This window comes from Sinocyclocheilus grahami, unplaced genomic scaffold (genome assembly GCF_001515645.1).
Source record: "Sinocyclocheilus grahami isolate Dianchi unplaced genomic scaffold, SAMN03320097.WGS_v1.1 scaffold11.1, whole genome shotgun sequence".
NCBI lineage: Eukaryota > Metazoa > Chordata > Actinopteri > Cypriniformes > Cyprinidae > Sinocyclocheilus > Sinocyclocheilus grahami.
The window spans coordinates 2314749-2322754 of NW_015505190.1; positions in this window are offsets into that span (position 1 = coordinate 2314749).

Genomic DNA, 8006 nt, shown 5'->3' on the forward strand with positions numbered 1-8006 from the left:
ATATAAACCATGTTCAGTAGCAGACTTTAGCTTTTGTGTGTGCGCGCATATGTGTCCATGAGGGGATACACACCCAGAGGAGTGGGCAACCATATTGTTGCGGTGCCCGGGGAGCAGGTGGGGGCTCAGTGCCTTGCTCAAGGGTCTCACCCCAGTTGTGGTATGTATTGAGGTTGGAAGAGAGTGCTGATCATTCACTCCCCCCACCTATAATTCCTGCTGGACCTGAGACTCAAACCCACAAACTTTGGGTTACAAGTCCGACTCTCAAACCATTAGGCCACGAGGGCAGGGCTAGTCAACTTTGGTCCTGGAGGGCCAGTGATCTGCATAGTTTACTTCCAACCCTTATCCAGCATACCTGTTCATCATTTTTAAATAGTCCTGAATACTTTAGCTTGGTCAGGTGTGTTTAATTAGGGTTGGAACTAAACTCTGCAGAACTATTCATCACTCCAGGAGCGGAGTTGAAGGGCCCTGGGTTAGGGTAGGGATCGAAAATACAGTTTAAAAATCAAATGTCTATGAAATTTCCCCCTTAAACACGGAAACGTACATGTGTTTTAATGCACAGCAATTGTTTAACCACAACCATCCATTTTTTTGTGTCACGACCGGCTCAAAGCCATAATATGCGGTTGGTAAGGTTGCAACAAATTATTTATTAACAAAAGAAAGGAAAAAGAACTGCCATTTCTGTTTGACACAGATGTTATAGTCAGACAGAACAAGTCTCACAACTCCTAACAAAATCCAAATAAACATTCCAAAACACAAAGCAATCGGGAGCAAACCAGGCCACACCACACACCAACAAAGCCACAACTCTTATAGCAGGAAGAACAGTTGGACATCGTTCTCCTGATGAGTCTCCTAGACACACCCACTGGCCGGCCGGAACAGGAAGAGCAGGAGACTCAAATCACACTCCCCCCCCTAAAAAGAAGAGCACACAAAAAAAAAACCTTTTAATAAAAAAAAATAACCTCTACCAAAATCCAAACAGTCCAAGTGGCAGACTCGATTCAGCTAGCAAATGTTCCTCAGCGTTTTCAACTCCTTCCAGCAACCTTGGCGCCTAGGAAGCAAAATTAAGGAAAGAAAATATGAGTTCTACAACACTTAGACTATGTGAATACAAGCGAGACAAGGCATCAGCGGTTACATTTTCTGAGCCTTTAATATGGCGTATATCCAACAGGTGTGTTTTTACAGGGTTACCATCTCATTAGCCTTTGGTTGGGGTTTTATAAAGAGTGCAGAAAAATTAAAGGATTGTGATCTGTGTAGACCACTAGAGGTCCCTCCGATGATCCAACATACACCTCGAAGTGCTGTAAAGCCCAAATTAAAGCAAGAGCCTCCTTCTCTATCACAGAATAATTAAGCTGGTACTTATTAAACTTTCTAGAGAAGAACCCTATTGGGTGATCAATGCCATCCTCGGACCTCTGCAGTAAAACGGCCCCAACACCCACATTACTGGCATCCACCTGCAATTGGAAAGACTGATCAAATATTGGAGTCGCCAAAATGGGAGCCTCTGTAAGAAGCATTTTAATTTTCTCAAATGCTTGCCGACACAACGGGGTCCAGCAAAAAGGTACTCCTCCCTGCAACAGATTTGACAGGGGCACCGCTACAACAGAAATTCCTGCAAAAACAATGATAAAACCCTACCATTCCCAGAAATCGCATGAACTCTTTCTTTGTTGCGGGAGTAGGGTAATTATCTATTGCCTCTACCTTAGCGCAGACAGGGCGCACTTGACCCTGGCCAACTACCTTCCCCAGATAAGCAACCGTGGCCCTGGTGAACGCACACTTTAACAAATTAACCGTCAAGTTTGCCCTCAGAAAACGATCAAAAAGTGCTCTAATCTGAAGTATGTGTTCTTCACAAGTTTGACTAAAAACAACATCTAGATAAACAGCGCACCCACTCAAACCAGAGATTATGCGGTTCATTAACCGCTGAAAAGTAGTGGGGGCGTTGCGCAATCCGAAACTCATAATTTTAAGAAAATAAACTGGCGTAATGAAAGCAGAAATCTCCCGAGCCCTGACGGTTAAAGGCACTTGCCAGTAACTTTTCAATAGGTCAAATCTAGCATTACCTACTAGATCAATACAGTCTTCGATTCGAGGCTGCGGAAAATAATCCGGCTTCGTTACAACATTTACCGTTCGGTAATCAGTGCAGAATCTAAACGACCCATCTGGTTTACTCACCAACAAAGACGGAGAAGCCCAACTGGAAAAAGAAGGTTCAGCAATGTTATTTTTCAACATGTACTCAATTTCATCGTCCAGATGTTTCTTATTATTCACGGACACCTGATAGTAACGCTGACGAATAGGAACTGAATATCCCACATCAATGTCATGCTCTATTAGATTTGTGCAAGTAGGGTATACAGCTGGATATCTAGTTACCTGGCACATGACTGTGAGCAAATACTCACTACCTGCTTTTGATCGGGGCAACGGCCCAACACAGTCCACAATAAGATGCTCAAATGGTTGGCTAATAGCTGGAATAGGATAAAGAGGAGCAGGTTTCAGAGACTGATTTGGCTTTCCCGCAAGTTGACAGGTATGACAGGATTTAATGTACTTAGACACGTCACGCTTCAATTTTGGCCAAAAGAAATGTTTCAGGAGTAACTTGTACGTCTTTTTCACCCCCATATGGCCAGATGTATTATGTGCGGTCTGTAACACAAGTTGACGGAGAGACAGTGGTATTACAATCTGTACAACAGGATCACCAATTGCAAACTCTCCATGCGAGACCCACTTTCGAACCAACAACCCTTCCTCCAGGTAATACCCAGAAGAAAGATTGTAAATTGTGTCATAAGGGACCATTCGACCAAACAACTCAAGAGTAGAATCAGCTTTTTGTTCCCTTATCAAATCATCTCGTGACACAGACAAAACGGACGGAATTTCTAGAGTTTTACTCACCACTTTTTTAGAAATCAGGCTTATCAACTGGTGTTTTACTCATAGATCAAGTTATCACACATGACGGCAATGCATTTAAAGAGTTTATCACTGTCTGATTTAAAGGCCATCGGAGAGGATGTAACCACCAACTGTGGTAAATCACCTCGCCAAACTCGTTCACCAGCCAAGTCATTTCCTAAGATTACCTGTACTCCTTCCACAGGCAAACCGGAACGTACAGCAACTTCCACTTCTCCCTGGATCAAATCAGATTGTAAAACAAGTTTGTGAAGCGGAACAGACATAACATTTAAACCAATGACCTTAATCAGTACATTACTTCCAGTATAGGAATGAGTAGAAAAAGGCAACACAGACTCCAAAACAAAGGTTTCTGATGATCCTGTATCCCGAAGAATTTTAACAGGTACATCCTTTGCAGAATTAACCAATCTGATAGTACCTTCTGTAACAAAGGGAGTAAACGCTGAAAAAAAACAGACGTGCAACTTTTCTGACCATCATGTGATGTCTGGGCATTTACGGTCAAAGCAACAGGTCTTGCAGGGAAAAAATTTAGACTCACTTTCAACATGTCTTTCGTTTTTAACAATGAACATTTGTTCTTCCAATGACCAAAGACATGACAATTACATGCATTTGCTCTCTTTTTTCCCCACCAGAGGCATGTTGTCCGCCAAGTGGATCATGCGACAATTTGGCAGAGTGAACGGATTTACGCCAGGGTTCTTTTTGAAGAATTTCTCCATATGTTTTAGAACCAAAAGAGGTCTTATGAATCAGAAAGAAGTCATCAGCCATAACAGCTGCCTCATATGCAGTCACCGGTTTACGTTCACTTACATAAGTTGCTACACGGTCTGAAACTGAGTTTAAATTGTTCAAGCACCATTAACTCTTCGTCCAGTGTTTTTACATCAAAAGCTACATACCAGCGATTAAAATAAAGTGAGAGATCGCGTACAAACTCAACATGCGTTTGTTTTTCACTTTTCTTCCAATTTCCTACATTTTTGTCTATAGGCCTCTGGAACCAGTTCATAGCTTCTCAACACTGCAGCCTTAACCGCCTGATAATCAGCTGCATCCTCTACACTAAGAGAAGAATACGCCTCTTAGGCTCTACCTGTAAAAACAGATTGCTCCATAAGCGTGCGCTCCTCATCTGGCCAATCTCGTGCATCCATCTTTTTCATCAAATTTAGGAATCAACTTCATATTACCGATTAACGAGTCACCATTACAAAACACAGACGTGTTCCCGAGACAACTGCTCTAACTGCTTTCACCGTACAAACAAAAACTAAAATAAAAAAAAAGATCGGAGCATCCCGTTAAGGATACTCCGCTAAACCTAAACAGGGAAAGGCATATCCAACACTAAACCCAGCCTCAAATATAAAAATAGTAGCCAATACTTACCAAAGGCAAACTCCCGCTAAGCAACCCGGGCATGCGGTTGGTAAGGTTGCAACAAGTTATTTATTAACAAAAGAAAGGTAAAAAGAACTGCCATTTCTGTTTGACACAGATGTTATAGAGTCAGACAGAACAAGACTCATAACAAAATCCAAATAAACATTCCAAAACAAACACAAAGCAATCGGGAGCAAACCAGGCCACACCACACACCAACAAAGCCACAACTCTTATAGCAGGAAGAACAGGTGGACATCGTTCTCCTGATGAGTCTCCTAGACACACCCACTTGGCCGGCCGTAGCAGGAAGAGCAGGAGACTCATCACATTTGAGCCAGGGGCGGTTCTAGGATTTCATTAGATACAACGATAGAAATCACCTAAATAAACAATATTTTACAGTGCTTATGAAAACTTTATTACTGTATGAAAAAATATACACAATTACCTAAGTTACTTAAGAGCAGTGAGTGATTCTCCGTTTTTCTTTTGTTGTTTGATTAACATTATTAGCCTAATAGGCTATACGATATGTGTGGATCCGTTGTACTGACACATCCAATATTTTCTTAACGGTTTATGTTTATTTAAGACATAACCTACTGTGTTTACTTAAATATTCGTCAAGACAGCCATTGTGACATAATATTGTAGGCCCATGTATTTGCTCAAGATGCGAAAGTGAACTCAGTGTATGTGCTTCATTCACAAATGTGTGCACGCACCAGTGTGGCAAGTGGTTTTCCTGGATTCGACGGATTATTTGTTCACATCAAGACTATGTGCGCTAGTAAAGTAAATAAAGTCTTTACACTGTAGCCGCGGGTTGTTTTTCTTGTCCGCGGGTTTAAGCGACCCCAATAATGTGATATTTAGCCCCGAAAATGCGAAAACCGTGTATTTTACCCAAGCGGCAACATCCCCCTCTCTCTTGTGAAGCCAACAAGGAAGTGACTTAAACTGTAATTCATCAACTGGCCGCTAGAGGCTGGCTGCAAAAGGGAGTCAATCCCATAGACTACCCCCATGTTAAAATGCCCAACTTTACAGCAGAAAAAAACATGTTTACAGCCTGGTTCAAAAGATGATTTTGGTCTATATAGCTAATTTTGCCCTTGATGACAACTGTGAGGTGGGTGAATTTTTTTATAACTCATCCGTTTAAATTATATTAAGCCTTAAAGTTCTGCATAAATAAGGGCGTGTCCACTTGAGTGACAGGTGGATTGCCGCTGCTGTCACCACCGTCGAGCTAGGTGGGCGTGGCTTCAGCAACCTGCTCCCGCCTCTTTGCCCATTTTCAATTATCCAGGAGTGACGCCCGGTGACGCGCTGCCAAGATGGCGACCGCCGCCTCCGCCCAATTTTGAGCTTCAAAAACGCTCTTCGGAAACCTACGGGTGACGTCACGGACACTATGTCCATGTTTTTATACAGTCTATGATTTCACCCCACCTTAATGCGATTTTTACCGGGGATCCCCTCGAAACGCCATTGGGCTAGTTTTGAGTAGCAATTGGGCGGGTTTTGTTGTGAAAACCTGGCAAAACTGGCAACCCTGGCACGCAGAGTTACGATCTATCACAGCGCGTGAGTGAGTACCACATTGAGATCTCTCTCGTGCCATCTTGCCCTTGAAAGCGAGAATGATACATTTTCTTGAGTAAGCAGCACTGGCCTGATTGTTCAATTAGCTGATTATAGTTTTAGGGGGGCTGAGACGACAAATAGGGGGGCTTAAGCCCACCTAAAAAGGGTCTAGAACCGCCTAGTGATTCTGGTGAATCAGCTACAAACTGATATATTTCTTCCAGAGGAATGCAGACACATCCTTATTAAGTTTCATGAAGAGATATACTGACACCTGCTGCATGTATTGTACTGCATGTACTGCAATTTTGTGTTTGCATTGCCTTGGCCAAGAACCGCTGTGGAAAGTATGACATATATTTTCAAAGACATCCGAACAAACTGGTTTGTGACATGAAAACTTTCCATGGGAAAGTCACAGTAAACTTCACTGCGAGAATCTACAAACTTCATAAGCATTTTAAAAGAAATGTGCGTTAAAAACACTATAGCCCTTTGCTTAATGTGTAGACAGTGAAAACAGCGAACTGAACAAACAACACATTTATTGAACAGCTTATTTTTAAAGTTAATTGACATCCATATGTCTAATTTTTATTCTTTGTAAACTGTTAATCTGTAACAGCTCAAGGTTAATTTGAGTAACATATTGTATGTCTACACATTGCCCTTTGTCATACAGAGTAAGAGCACATTACATTAGTATATAAAGCAACTGAATGTAATACAGAATCCCATGAGTCAAATCTTTCCTCTAAATTAGGGCTGGGTAACTTCAGTCCTGAAGGGGCCACTGTCCTGCAGAGTTTAACTCCTCCAACCCAAATCAAGCACACCTGAAAAAGCTAATCAATGTATTCAAGATCAGTAGAATATGGAAACATATGGGTAGCTAAATTCATTTTGAAATGTAATTTGCAAAATGGCAATGCAATATGTAAAATGGCAATGCATTTCTTTGTTTAAATTTACATTTTCCCATACATATGTGCAAAATGAAAATGCAATTATATAATTTACTGTATGTGTGTGTATATATATATATATATACACACAGTGTTTCCCACAGGATTTTGTGAGACTGTGGTGGGTGGTCCTCGATCCCTGTAGGGGGGTAATTCTTTAATAAAAAGAAAATGTTGTACATTTTAAAGTTAAATTCATAAATCTGGTGTGCTTTGAGAGTTCAAAATTAAGAGCTACAACATTGGTTCAGTGTGCAAACTAAAAGAAAAAAGCTGGTGAATGTAATTGTTCTTGAAATTTAAAGGGGACTCAACCCTCTTTTTAGTTGTGATATAGTGTCTCAGTCTCACTGGTGAATTTGGAAGCCAAACTAATTAGAATAAAATAATAGTAATAATTTTATATTGTTATTCCTATGAAAGTAATAGCCATATATTGTAAAACAATTGCACTGTGAAATAAATTAAAAAAAATTCAGGTATATTATTTTTTACCTTACTCTACAGTAGGGAAATTGCAGTACTTTTGTCCTAAATTCTACACTCGCAAGCAGGGCCTAAAACTAACTTTCACATCTGCCAGTGGCTGGTGACTTGAGAGAATTTACCGGCCATAAATATTTTTCCTTGCCATGAAACTGTTTTTGCAACAAAAAAAACGGGCAGTTGCTACTACTACAACAACTAAACATATTTAATAAAATAAAATAAAATAAATAAAAGCCATTTGAAATTAGAACCAACAACTGCATTTTAATCACGATACAAACAAAGATACAAAGATCAAACCTGCATGAAACAAAAACAGACATCGAATGAGAACGCAAATTCACTCTCTGACAGGAGGTGGCGCTTATGGATCAGCAGTTATAAGAGGGGGGAAAATGCCATCGAAACTATATTTTTCTTCCGAACAGTGAGCTTGCTGTACCTGAACAGTATTTTCTCTGTGCTCGTCTGTTAATTTGAGACCATGGTTGCAAGAGATAAACCATTGAGCTTTTATTTTGGCGAAAACTTCAGTTGAGCTTTTATTTTGGCGGAAAACTCCAGCTTCTG